Source organism: Uranotaenia lowii, chromosome 1, assembly GCF_029784155.1.
Source record: "Uranotaenia lowii strain MFRU-FL chromosome 1, ASM2978415v1, whole genome shotgun sequence".
NCBI lineage: Eukaryota > Metazoa > Arthropoda > Insecta > Diptera > Culicidae > Uranotaenia > Uranotaenia lowii.
This window is the reverse complement of record NC_073691.1, coordinates 82,267,752-82,282,572: the sequence shown is the minus strand read 5'-3', so window position 1 is coordinate 82,282,572 and position 14,821 is coordinate 82,267,752. Positions and strand designations below refer to the sequence as shown.

Here is a 14,821-nt window from a genome sequence, read left to right as displayed (position 1 = left end):
CTGACTAACTGCCCTTTTCGCGACTTCTGAGTAGGGGTTACTCAGAATGCGTGAAAGATTTCGGAACGGTTTTTGACCGGAATTTTTATGCTATAAAAGTAAAAACCTGTATAAATGTTGACAAAATGATGGATTTGTTTATTCAATGTTATTCAGTCGAAAAATTGCACATAAATCTTTATTTAAAAAAATATCCTTGATGTTGAACTATTTCATTTTAGTTCCCGCCGGGACGCCTCCTACGGGACTTTATTCTGCGTTACCGGATTGGAAATTTATCCTTTTTAACCAACGCAACCACACAGAAAAAAATATGGACAATTACGTGTCATTGAAAATGGTTACCTTCAAAATAATTCAACCTGTAATTTCGAAATCACGTAATTTTCAATTGATTGGTTGAAAAATAAATGATAAATCATTCGATATTACAGCAAATGTCCTGTAACAAAAAGGAGCAGGACATGTACTGTAGCTTTACAGGTGGAAGCATTATTTTTAAGTGAGAACATTATTTACAGGCTGGTTTGAATTTTAGGACTGTAAAATTCGAGTGATTGTGGAGTGTTTGTGAATGCAGTTTACATTACTTTCCGTTAGCATCTTTTCGCAGACACCAGATCGCGTGAATTCCAGTAATAAGCGGCCAACTTTTTAGACTGCAGGTTTATTTTGTTTTTCTTCGAAGAAGAAAAGAAGGTTATACTTGGTAAGTTCTTTTAAATTAAATCGCTCAATAAAAATCAATTTCATGACGTTACGTAAACATCGAGAGCATTTTGCGTACAATATTTCTCAGATTTCTGATGCTTTAAGCAATCTGATTTGATTTTGAACCTGTAAGAATTTTTATTTCATAATTTCAGATTTCAGGCCAATTTAAGACCCACTATACAAAGAGGAACTGATGGTAGAGACGAGGATTGGCAAAATTGCTCTCTTTTTGAATGCATGTGGATGGATTCCGATGGCCTAATTGATAAAGCTCGGTGAGTATAATTTTATTATGGTTTTTTTTTGTTGATTAAGGGTACATTTTGAGTAAGTGACCTAGTTTCTACCTGCACACAAAATTTTCGAGGTCGAAATTTAGCAAAATTTTGCTCAAATTTGACCAGCTAGTTAACAATGAAATTAGCAAATTTTTTAAACTAAAATTTTAGTAAAATAGCAAAAAGTGTCCTGACTGAATGTTAACTAATGTTTTAGTAAATTAAAATCATTGTTTGCTAAAAATGTAGCAACAAAAAATTCTCTCAATAATTAATAGAAATTTCGTAAATTTTATATCTGTTTTTTCTTTGGGTTGTGATAATAATTTTAATTAATAAGATTTTTTTAGATGTTGTTTTAAATTTATTCTTTGCCGTTTTACGTCGCACCATTCTTCATCGTGTCCGAATTGGAGATTCAGGTTTAAGGCGCCGACCGAATAATAAAATAAGATATGGTCAGCATATTCATTGCGATTCATTGACCCGCTTTAAATGTTTGGGTTCGATGATGATTCTGAAAAAAAATTTAACATTTGTTTATATGTGTAATTACAAATATTATATATATTTTTTTATTTTTTGTAATTTCTAATCAGTTGCATCAATACTTAAAAGTGCTTAAAATTAAAACCTAAAGCAGATTATAATCACATTTTTTATTTAAAATTAAGTTAGGATTTTTCATATAAAATTTTGCGTCAGATTTTGAGATTCTAGAAACAGATCTCATTTAGCTTGAGACATCAATTTCATTAATCAGATTACAGATGAAGATTTAAGTTTCAGATGTGAAATTAGAGATCCGGATTACAATGCTGATTTTTTTTATGTTTTATTTCAAAATGAAGAAATCGTGTTCAAGATTAATTTTTTGAATTTAGGATTCCCGTGAAAACTCCAGAATTATGTTCATTACACACGATAATTTATATCCACTGTTTATATACACTGTTTTGATAAAAAAAGCAATAGCAAAAGTATGTAACCTTAGCAGAAAAACGCAATTTTGCGAATATCAAATTACTTGATATGAGTTCCACTAAAATGGTGACATACATGGTTTCATAACAAGTTCCACAAAAATGTTGTCATAAATTTAAACTTTAAATCTTTTTTTTATGTTAGAAATTATTTTACCTGAAATCGCTGTTTAGTATTAGAACCTTGATGCGATTCTTCATCTTCACTTTCTTCCTCCTCCTGTTCAAAAGGTTTTTTTTTTAATTTGGAGACCAGTTCTCTTTACTGGGTGCTGTTTATTACAGGTTCACTAATGGCGTTCTGAAAAACGAAATGATTATAGAGAAATCTGAATAAGTTGGTACTGAACTAAAAACTTACGCCATTCTTGATTGCAAGTTGAGGTTTGCCCCAACTGTCATCATCACCAAAGGAGCAGCACTCTAGTATGGGCACCAGCTCCGGTTGTAATCAGCGCTTTTTCGGCACTGAGTTTCCTGGCGAGTCGTAAAGTCTTCTTCAATTATTCATCAATATTGCTCGTCACTCTCGAATTATACTACTTCCTACTATGTTTGCTTTCGTTTTGAATTTTTAGAGCACGCTCACCTGTGGTGTGCCATCGGACAATTTTCTTCCCGTTAGCTGAAATAAAAAAATATTTTAAGTTAAATATAATTGTTGTTAAGTTGAAATTACACTTACCGAGCGAATTCTGCAGAATATTCTTCTCTATGAATTGATTTGACTTCCGTGAGCAGCAGCAACGATGCCGGATCAATCGAACACCCCAAATCTCCGAGCGGGGAATTCCGAAACGGTTCAACTATTTTGTATAAAGAGTTGATGAGTCGCACCATTACAGCGATGTTATGAGCTCTTCCTCGGGCGTACATCCCAACATTATCTTTGGCCGGAACACCCAATGTCATCCACACCGGAAGAATTCTTAGTGGTACCCGTACCTGTTTAGGTGGATTTCGGAGCAGCCTGGGATGAACGCCCCGGGAACATAAAACAGAAACACAATACATTGATCGGGTTGCACCCATCAGCAAAGCTGACATTGTTGGTTGGCGGTTCTGCGCGGAACAGGTTGATCAATGACTTATTTACACTTTTCACGTAAACACGAAATAAAAACACTAAGTGTCTTTTTTCCTGCTTAATTCGAAATTGCGCACGCTCATTTTTTTCAACCATTAATGACTTTTGTTGAACCATGAAAGTAACCTCGAAAGTTTTGTGTGTGGTCAAATTTAAGCAAAATTTTGCTAAACTCCTCAGAAAATTTTTGTGAGTCTTAGAATAAAGCTTCTACTACAGATTGCATTTCTTTTCCAGATTTTGCTGATAAAATATAACAACCAACTCAAGGAAAACAAACCGGATCAGTTACAGCTAGGCCTGAGCCGGATGGGTCCGTGGGATATTTGGCTTGAATCGAGCAATCGGATAAGGACGCAGAAGATCGACGACAGTAGCGGCACCGATAGGGATGATCCGATTGGCGACGATGACGATGAGGTCGTTTCAGCTGATTCTCCGGGGGTTTTCCCCGGATTTTCGCAACTTTGTGTCGCAGAAAACGCACCGAAAAATCTATGTCCATTGTGCCCTTTACGGCTAAGGTTAAAAAAAAGCCATTAAAACATGGTTCGAAAATTATTCTTTCATGTATTGTTATTGTAATTAATAAATAATGTGTATACGAATACAATTTGTTTTATTCAAATATGGTATTTCACTCTATTATAATGAATCAAAACAATAATATTAAGTGCAGATTATTTTACTGGTCGCTGAAATTACAGGTCGCTTGTAATTACAGTTTGCTTGCAATTACAGGTCGCCTGCAATTACAGGCCTGTAATTTTTAACTTGCCTGTGAATTGCATGTCCTCGACCTGTAAAATTACGGTAAATGTCTTGCTCCTTTTTGTTACAGGACATTTACTGTAATTTTACAGAAAATAATTTTTTCTGTGCACTGCATGCCTGTTTTTTTTTGTGAGATGATGTTTTAGTTCGTTCCTGGACTTTTCCTCCGGTAAATATGCTACGCATTCGATGAATGTTTTATTACGCACCTCGGATTCGACAGAAAAAACATCGCGATTCCCTGTAAAATGATCAAAATGACGTTATGATAATTAGATTACCGGTAAAAATTTACATTTACCATATAAATTTATCAATTATTTGTTGTCGAAAACAAACAAAGTCGACTGCCTCGCAAAAACTGATCCAAATTTACTCAGTTGTCGCCTTCAAGTTCTCAAATTTGCTGAGTGTCAATTTTCGAGTCATCTGAGTAGTCGTCACTCGGAAAAACTGAGTCGTTTTAGATCAAGCGACGGACGCGCCATACAAACGGCGATGTCTGAGTAAAATGGAGTCGGGCTCTGAGTATTTCAAAATTAGCGAGTAGTTCAGGTGTGTCCTCCGTAGTTATGTTTTCGCCTTCCTTCCCGCAGAAGAAATCATCATTCTGGTCTTCGTTAGCACTATATTCAACATCGTACATAAAGTCTGTAAAGCCTAGTCCACACTAGGAGACGGTTCGTCTCGAGACGGTCTCAGCGTCTCCTATTTTCTTCGGGAGACACTGAGACTTGAGACCGTCCCAGGTTTCCAACAACAACAACAGACAACAAAGTTCGTCTCATAACAAAAATCGCAGTTCGTGTTGCCTAGTGTGGACTACGCTTAACGATATTTTCCATTTCGTGGCTTTGATCCTCAGAACCACAGACTTCTTCCTCAATTCCAATGGTTTCGTCAAAACAAGAATCATATATCGTTATTTTGGCTTCTTTCAAAGTTTTTTTTTCTCAATTCTTCTATGATTGCCCCATTATCATGAGTTACCGAGTACACTTGGCTGATTTTAAGCAGTGATTGAAATCCTCACCAATTTTCTCATCAGAGGCATTCAAAATACACACTTTGAGGCCTCGCATAGCTATACAGGAGACGATACATATACATTCATTCAAACCTCCCCCCATGAGGAGGATCTGCTCTGAGAGACACTATCCGTTTGCTGCCCCGAACGAACTCTCTCAACGTTCGGTTGCTACATGATGCATGAAGAAGACGAGGCACACATACTCATTTACGTTGTTGAATTTGAATAACTCGAGCCGACGCAAAGGTTGAGGCAACAACAAAAACAACCGAACTTATTGCGTTGCACGGCCCGCAACGTATGGTGAAAGAGGGGGGAAGAAAAAGAAATGAAAAAACTAGCTGCCTGCGTGCGGTTGCTGTGCAATAATAGCAATAGCAGAAAAACCTCACGCTTTCGATCCAGGCACAAACGAGGAGACTCGGGTTTGCTCTGCCTTTTGAATTCGGTTCCCTCAAGGTTGTGACAGGAGATGAGTGAGAGCCATTCGTTTGGTTTTTTGGGTTCGCTGCCTCGAATGTATATTGCTTCATGAAGGCGGCCATGTTGAGAGCGTATACATCATCGGTTTTGTCGTTTTCGCTGCCTCAAAGCAACCTTTGCTTCCGAGTAAAGGCAGAAACACAATACAGCGTCGGTCGTCGCGTCACGTCAGCGGTCAACGCTGTCGATAAGTACTAAAACGCGGACGCGACGCACCCGACGATTTTTGCATCACAATTCAGCGTCAAGAGACATCTTAGATGTCTCTTGACGCTGAATTGTGATGCAAGAATCGTCGGGTGCGTCGCGTCCGCGTTTTAGTACTTATCGACAGCGTTGACCGCTGACGTGACGCGACGACCGACGCTGTATTGTGTTTCTGCCTTAAAGCGTTGAGCGAGAGATGGTTGATCAACTCATGCTCAGCAAAATTCAATCACTGATTTTAAGGTCGTAGTCTGTCAAAACGCCTTCCAAAGTTTAAAGGTTCTCCTTCGTTTGCATTTGCGTCTCTATCGTTTGCTTGATAGCTAAAATAAATAGGGTAAAACTGTACAAAACGCACCAGCTAAGCATAATTGCTATTTATAGCGATACCAATCATTTAAGAACCAAATTGAGAGTTGATAACGATTCAAGGATGAAATCTACGTATAATCGAAAAGAAAAAATATGATAAAAACTCGATTTTGACTATATTTTTGTAAAAAAACTAAAACAGCCAGAAAACATACCGCGGGGTAGAACGCCAAACTAGTGGACAGAACGCACCAAACAGGAAGGGTGGTAAGAAATAGAACAATGATTATACGGAATGTAATTATTGAAACACCAAATGTTTAATTACATGGTCATCGTAGTTTTGTAAACTACCATTTTTTGGCTAAAAATCATTTAGTATTGCTAAACGGATCGAGAATTTCGCTTTTCAAAATACACTTTTTAATATCCTTATATATAAAACGCCTTCAAGTAGGCAACGAAATTCAATTTTTTAGTGATATCGCGGAAAACATGGCGGCCGATAATTTTTTCGAATCGAATAGGGTAAGAACACTATATATTGAACACCATCTTAGGGATTCAACACATTTGTAGCCAATAAATAAAAACGAAAGGTTTTTCTGATAAAATTTTGATAGCGTACTTACTTACTTACTTAATGATCCCGCGCCGATCCTCCGGTGCATAGGGCCGTGGTAAAAGACCTCCACTGTTGACGATCCGGAGCCAGCGTCTTCACCTGGTCCCAGTCAAGATTCTCATCGACAGTTCGGATTTCAGCGGCTAGGCTTCGCCGCCACGAATTTCTGGGTCTGCCTCTTCTTCGATGACCTTCTGGATTCCAATCTAGCGCCTCTCTGCAAATCTCGTTTTCATCTCTTCGCAGCGTGTGCCCAATCCATCTCCACTTACGTTCCCGAATCTCGATTTCTAGCGCCTTTTGATGACACCGGCGATGTAGTTCCTCATTCGAGATCCAGTTGCCAGGCCACCAAGCGCGGATGATATTCCGCAGGCAGCGGTTTACAAATACTTGCAGTTTTCGCGTCGTTACCGCATATGTGCACCAAGTTTCGCACCCGTACAGCAATACGGATTTGACGTTTGAGTTGAAGATTCGGATTTTTGTTCGTAGAGAGATCTGGCGTGACCGCCAGATGTTTCGGTGACTCGCAAACGCAAATCGGGCCTTTCTGATCCGTGTTTCGATGTCTTTTCTGGTACCACCATCAGGCGTAATCTGGCTACCAAGATACTGGAAGCACTCCACTTTCTCAACTTGTTGCCCAGCTACCATGAAACTGGAGGGATTTCCTGTGTTGATCTCCATCGACTTGGTCTTTCCGACATTGACTTTGAGACCTGCTGCCTTGGAACTTTCGGTGAGGTCGTCGAGTTTGCTCTGCATATCTGGTTGTGTTTGGGCGAGCAAAACAATATCGTCAGCCAGGTCAAGGTCGTTCAGTTGCTCCATTGTTGAAGGATTCCACGGCAATCCTCGGTTCGGTGCACAGTCAATCGATCCAAACAGAATCTCATCCATTACGATTAGAAAAAGTAGCGGTGATAGAATACATCCTTGTCTCACTCCAGCAGTTACCGGGATTGGTTCGGACAAGACACCGTCGTGCAAGACCTTGCACGAAAATGCCTCGTACTGTGCTTCGATGAGATGGACTAGTTTCTCTGGGACCCCTCGTCGCCTTAGAGCCGCCCAGATGTTTTCATGGTTAAGTCGGTCGAATGCTTTTTCGAAATCAACGAACACCAGCAGAAGAGAGTCCTGGAATTCGTTGATTTGTTCCAGTATGATTCGTAGCGTTGTGATGTGGTCCACACATGATCGTCGAGATCGGAATCCAGCTTGTTGCCGTCGGAGTGTTGCGTCTATTTTCTCCTGGATCCTGTTCAGAATCACTTTGCAGAGTACTTTGAGGGTTGTACAGATCAACGTTATGCCTCGCCAGTTACCGCACTCTGTCAGGTCTCCTTTCTTCGGGACCTTTACGAGGATACCCTGCATCCAGTCGGCCGGGAATGTTGCAGTATCCCAGATGTCGGCGAAGAGACGGTGCAACATTTGTGCTGACAGGGCAGGGTCGGCTTTCAGCATTTCAGCAGGGATGCAATCGATCCCAGGTGCTTTGTTGGATTTCATGTTTTTGATTGCCGCTTCTATTTCAGCCAGCGAAGGCGCTTCCGAGTTGACGCCATTTATGCGACTTACTGTTGGCGCTTCGAGCTGCAGATTCTGTTGGCCATCGCTATTCGTGACTCGGAAGAGTTGTTCGAAGTGCTCAGTCCATCGTTTGAGCTGATCTGTTCGATCGGTCAATAACTGACCTGCTCGGTCTTTTAGCGGCATTCTTGCATTAGTCCTTGCACCACTGAGGCGGCGAGAGATGTCATAAAGTAATCGGATATCTCCATTGGCGGCGGCTCTTTCTCCCTCTTCGGCTAGGGAGTTTGTCCAGGCTCTCTTGTCTCGTCTACAAGCTCGTTTAACTGCCTTTTCCAGCTCCGCATATCGTAAGCGGGCGGCTGCTTTGGCTGACCCGGTACATGCCTGCTCAATTCCGACTTTCGCCTTTCTCCGATCATCGACCATCCTCCAAGTTTCATCCGACATCCATTCACTTCTTCTTCCACAAACTTTACCGAGAGTACCATGGCTCGTCGTGATAAAGGCATTCTTGATTCCACACCACTGTTCTTCGACTGTTCCGTCTGTCGGCAGCTCCGAGGCTCGGGATTCTAGCTGTTCAACGTATGCCCTTTTCACCTCTGGATTCTCCAACCGGCGGACGTCGTATCGACACCCGACTTTCTCCTCGCGCCGTTGGACACGTGCAACTCTCAGTCGTATCTCGCCAAGGACGAGGTGATGGTCAGATGCAATGTCTGCGCTTCGCTTGTTGCGGACATCAAGAAGGCTCCTTCTCCATTTTCGGCTGATGCAGATGTGGTCAATTTGATTTTCTGTTCGGCCATCTCGGGATACCCAAGTGACCTTATGTGCTGGTCGATGGGGGAAGAGCGATCCACCGATCACCATGTTGTTGTTGCCACAAAATTCTACAAATGATAGCGTAGCTTAAGCTTATTTCTCTGCTTCGAATCGATATATTTTTTTCGTGGAAATATGTTTTTAAATTATTATTTAAGCCTATTTATTCAAAATTACTTTTGTCCCAATGATTAAACACAATGATTCAAATATTGAACAGGCAATGTTCTAATTATTGAACACTAATTTAATATGTTCATTGACACGTGCGGCGAGATGAAACGCTAGGTAGAAGAATTTGTAAAGGCATGGAGAATAGGCGGATAGGCAAGCATCAGATGAGCTTCGTAGGACAAAGTTTGGATAGGTGTTGAAACTGTAAGTCTAGGGCATTTTTATTGGAAAGCATGAAAGTGTGGTGGTACGCCTTTGCCGTACAACAGACTACTCTGTATAGGAAGCGTGATCGACTTTTGATCAACACATTCCTAAACACAGCAGGCCAGTTGGACTGTGTACTGTCAATACACAGTCAGGCCTGACTGTGTATTGACAGTACACAGTCCAACTGGCCTGCTGTGTTTAGGAATGTGTTGATCAAAAGTCGATCACGCTTCCTATACAGAGTAGTCTGTTGTACGGCAAAGGCGTACCACCACACTTTCATGCTTTCCAATAAAAATGCCCTAGACTTACAGTTTCAACACCTATCCAAACTTTGTCCTACGAAGCTCATCTGATGCTTGCCTATCCGCCTATTCTCCATGCCTTTACAAATTCTTCTACCTAGCGTTTCATCTCGCCGCACGTGTCAATGAACATATTAAATTAATAAATTTATCGGCGATTAAAACTTATCATCAATTATTGAACACGTAAACATTGAATATCATTGCATATATTCAGGGGTATTTCGCTTGATAGTATGCCTTGCAGGGGCGATTTTGGTTGAGCTAGCAACCAAGAAACAGTTTGTTTACATTTCCAAACACCAACCGATGTTTGTTCAATAACTGGCACATGCAATTCTTTACGAAACGAGTACTGCAAGATTGAACGTTCAATAATTGAAACATTGGCGTTTTCTGTGATCCAATGATTGAACACTTAAATTTGTTAAATTTTAAGAAAATAAGAATAATAACGGCTGCCACTCTTCTAGAAATCATTCAAAAGACTTAGTTGAAAACACTTATATCATTATCTTAGACGTTTATATGTCTTTTATCCAATTTTCCCCCCAATCAAAAATAGGCTGTTTTCTTCATCCAGTCGAAAAATCAAGCCAAAATTTGAACACATATTCAAGTCTCGGGGATTGTGGCTTTAAGAGTCCGAGATTCTTGATAAAAATTTGAACATGGGTAGAAAATGCTTCAACAGTGGCACAACGAATTTTGATTCATATTTCTACTGTATATTATTGTTTTAATCGGTAAATGTTTTACTAGTGTTCAATATCTGGTACCTGTTCAATAACTAGTGCTTCTACCCTATTGGTGCACCGTTTTAACTCGAACAAGGACGAAATTTGTTATAGTTATGCAATGTTATCGTCATTTGGGAGTCAGCAAATAAAAAGAGAGGCATTTTGTTTTGATATTCGGGTTTTGTCAAAAGTTAACAGCATTCAAAATTTGAGCGTAAAACACGTGGTCTTGTGGGCATTCTGCCCCAATTTTCGTATGTTTGATTTTGGATAAAATTTGTAGGAAGTTAATAAAATACAACAAAATATTTATAGTCTTCCGAAAAAGCACATGAGTGGTAAAAAGATAAGCTACAATTTGATCAGATTGCGCAAGCTGTTTTACCATAAAACCTTACATGTAACTTATGAAAAATTACAAGTTTCACGCTGATTCCATTAATTCCTCTGTTTCTAAGAACTAAAGTAGATTTTGTGAACTTTTTATCTATTGAATAATGAAAAAGCTTGTTTACTACAATAAAAATGAAGAAAAACATCATTCGAAGCCATAGGTTAGTGTATATTCGAGAAAGAATGGCATGGGCCATTTTACCCCGCTGGTGCGTCTTGTACAGTTTTCCCCTAAATAAAACAGCTATGCGTCAGCAACGGTTTAAATCGATTGCCTACTAGTTGTATGTGATCTTTGACATATTTTCTAAAAACGAAGTTTACTAAAACTTGAATTGAAAATTGAAATAAGGCCGCAACAAATTTCAAATCCTTCTTTTGTCACTCGGAGTTGGAACATTGCGAGGGGGGGATATTAAAAAATAATGCTAAAAACAAATAAATTGAAATAAATAGCACGAAAGCCTGTATGCAAAAAAATGCATTCTGTATCATTGCACAAAACCTTTAAAACAAGTATTTTTTATCAAACAGATCAATAAAATCAAGAACACAAAAGGTGAAATAACTTCCATCTTCCACAATTTGTTTATTTGGTCTTGTAATATTTCGGATATATTATTTTTTCTCGAAATTTACATACATAAAATACTTCAAAATTTATTTATTTCCCCTTCGGTTTTTTTCAATTTCGTGTGATTAGGGGGGGGTTTTACAAAAAAAAAAAAGAAATTGATATTTGTTCCAGCCTAATAGAGCTACAACTTGACTTGTTTTATCTGAAGATTTGGCCTAGAGGCGATGGGCGCGCTCGCTATCCCGGTATACGATTTCTCATGCGTTAAACAGAGAGCCTTCACTCCAATTTCACTCCGATAAGCTGTCATTCTTATGGAAATTTGTGTAAGAGTAAAGAGCAAGCTTTATTCTTTTTAGCAGGCCCAAGCCCAATTGGAAGGCGTCGGTGAGATAAAGGGTGATACGGTCAAAATTCGGTCAAGGAAAACGCGAGTTAATCGGTGAAATCGTCTATTTTAAAAATCAAATTAAATTTCTTCTTAAGTTTAATTAGTATAAAATTCAGGAAAAATATTCAGTTAGGCTTCCGCTTTTCCAAATCCGAATTGCTGGGCCTTACGCTTAACCCCTGCCATCAGATTTTGTACAGCCACCTTGTCCACCTTCATCGCCGCAGAAAGTCAGTTTGCCTTGAACTGCTGCTCGTCTTTAGCAGTTTTTTCGGCTTGACAATAGCCCAGTATTTCTCAATTGGGTGGAGCTCTGGCGTGTTGGGAGGGTTCTTGTCCTTGGGAATCACCTGCACGTTGTTGGCGGCGTACCACTCAATGGCCTTTTTACCGTAATGGCAAGATGCCAAAACAGTACGGAACAACCGTGTTTTTTCAGGAAAGGCAGCAGACGTTTATTCAAACACTCTTTCACGTAAATTTCTTGGTTGATAGTCCCGGAAGTTATGAAAATGCTGCTTTTCAAGCCACAGGTACAGATGGCTTGCCAAATTAGATATTTCTTCGTGAACTTTGACAGTTTCATGTGCTTGAAAATATCTGCTACCTTTCCCCTTCCTTTTGCCGTATAAAACTCCTGTCCCGGAAGCTGCTTGTAGTCGACTTTGACGTAGGTTTCGTCGTCCATTACCACGCAGTCAAACTTCGTCAGCATCATCGTGTACAGCCTCCGGGATCGCGCTTTGGCTGTCGTATTTTGTTTATCATTGCGATTTGGAGTCACCACCTTCATGTAAGTCGATAGTCCGGCTCGTTTTTTGGCTCGATACACGGTTGTAGACGATACACCCAGCTTATTTGCGACATCTCGGAGAGAGAGGTTAGGGTTTCGCTTGAAACTACCGGCAACTCTCTTTGTCGTCTCAGCGGCTTCCGGTTTTCGATTTCCCCCGATCCTGACTTCCTGGCTGTCGACAAACGTTCCCCAAACACTTTAATTTCATTTGTAATTTCATTTGGCAACTTTTAGCGATTTTGCCAGCTTTGCGTGCGAGCAGCTCGGATTTTCGCGATGCGCGAGCAAAATTTTGATACGCTGCTCTTCTTCCTGGGACGGCATTTTGACAACTGAAAAGTGAATTCCAAAATCAAAATAGGAGCAATATTCTACACACACACATCTTCAAAATGAGGGGTTTTTTAAATGCAAAATTGAAAGAAATACGTAAAGTTGATATTGACCAAATTTTGACCGTATCACCCTGTATGTTCTTTCGTTCTTTGATAGCTCATGTTTCTCTAGTTATTTCCATCACCTACGAAAATGTGATTATTTTCAGGTACAAAGATGTACCCCCAAGCGATTTCATTACATCAGTATTGCTTACAATAATGTACATAATTGGAATTAAAACAAAACACGTTGTTCATTTTTTTACCTTTCATTTTATTTTCAGTCAACGGGATTATTTTTTCCTTTTTTACGCAGTAGAGAAGGGCCGACAGAAAAATCAATCAGGTTAAACCCTACTCAAAATATAGCGACTCTCAATTTTGAAAGTGAAAATAAAAAAAGATGTTGTCATTTGCATTAGTATACTTCTCGTCAAATATCAATCATAGCTACCTGTTAAAATGTTCACTCGGGATCCCCATTGATGTTACTTAGTAACAGTTAACAACGTGAAAAAGTAGAATTTCGAAGCGGAGCTGGTGGTCATTTTTTCACAAAGTGACCAGTCGAGTTGTGTTGAACGATTCGATTTGGGATCATCTACTAGCCGATTCCGGAGCCACTAGGTCCACTTATGCGCACTTGATTTATGAATTTCGATGTTTAGTTGCAGCGACATCAGCCTGCATGCAGCCATGTTTAGAACAACAATCAATTTTCGAATATTTAAAAAAAAAATTGGCACTTGATGTTTTGAATTTCAAAACATCTGAGAAAGCTACAGATGAAATTTCAAAAAAGAAAAAAAAACCATTTCGACAGTGATCGTTCAACTTTGTCGGTGCTCGTTCATTGATAATGAAACTGTTGAAGAAAATACGAATTTAAAAAGGATAATGAATCGTCAGTCGAATCACAGTAGGTAAGTTGATAAAAAAAAAACAAGTTTTTTTCATGGGGCTATTCTGAACAGGAGATTTTTTTTTTAATTTCAACGGATCCTGTTAAAAAATTTCAAAACTGACGATAGCAAAATTATGTTTTGTGACCGCTAATTTTGGATTTTAAATTTTTGGTCACCCAACTTTTACCGGACGAAAGGCAGCAACATCTGCCGTTTGCATAATATGAGTTGAATTAAGGTAAAGCCAGGCTTCCACTAAATTTTGGTGATGTAACACTAGCGCCAACTAAGATATTACGGGCTGGGGTTCAACCTCTTGTTTAAACTTTTTTTCACGCTGACTCGTGCAATTTACATTACCGTAAACAATATAATCACCATCATTGTGTGAGTAAAATACTGTTTGATTTCCAATATTTTAGTGCGCTGATGTGCCTGTACTCAAAGCTTTAATGGAAAGCTGCAATGCTCGAGGAGAAAGCTGCAAATCTTAAATCCCTTTTCGCAGAGCGGCAGCACTATAAACATTATTTTGGCGTCCGTTTGTTTTTTTTTTATAACCAGTTTGGAGTTTTTCAACCATATTATGATTTCTCCCTGAGAACTTCAATTATTGTTGTTTTTCAACCAAAACGAATTGTTAAATTATAATCGTTTTTTAGGTTCTAGTGACAAACCATAATAATGGTTAAAAATTCATAATATGCGGGAAGTTTATTTCATTCTTGTTTCAACCCGCTTGTTGAAGCCATGTTATTTAAAGTTGTTAGATTTTTATCAAGAAGTTCCGTGGTTGTTATCTGTGGATATCGGAAATTTGACAGATCGACCAAGAAACATCCAACATCCTCGAAGGTAAGTCTAAAGCAAAACATTTCTAAATATATCCTTTCCAGTTTTTGTGAATCCATATTTGAGGTTATGTTGATTTAACGTTGAATTTAACGAATTGTCGCAAACCGACCCAACCTGGATTAGTTATATGTTCGTTGTGTGTCTGATACTTGCCTATATCAGAGCAGAGCAGAGAATCTGGAGCTCGATCGATGTGCTGCATTTAGACAGTCAGCGAACTTGTATGTGGACGGAATGT

At 39.2% G+C, this 14,821-nt stretch overlaps 1 long non-coding RNA gene across 1 annotated transcript; it reads left to right on the top strand.

Moving 5' to 3' along the window:
• The first annotated feature begins 378 nt into the window (after positions 1 to 378).
• Positions 379 to 3,656, top strand: LOC129756474 (uncharacterized). Its single transcript, XR_008739462.1, has 3 exons — positions 379 to 709; positions 867 to 989; positions 3,300 to 3,656. It is a non-coding gene; the product is annotated as an uncharacterized LOC129756474 (long non-coding RNA).
• The last annotated feature ends 11,165 nt before the right edge of the window (positions 3,657 to 14,821 follow it).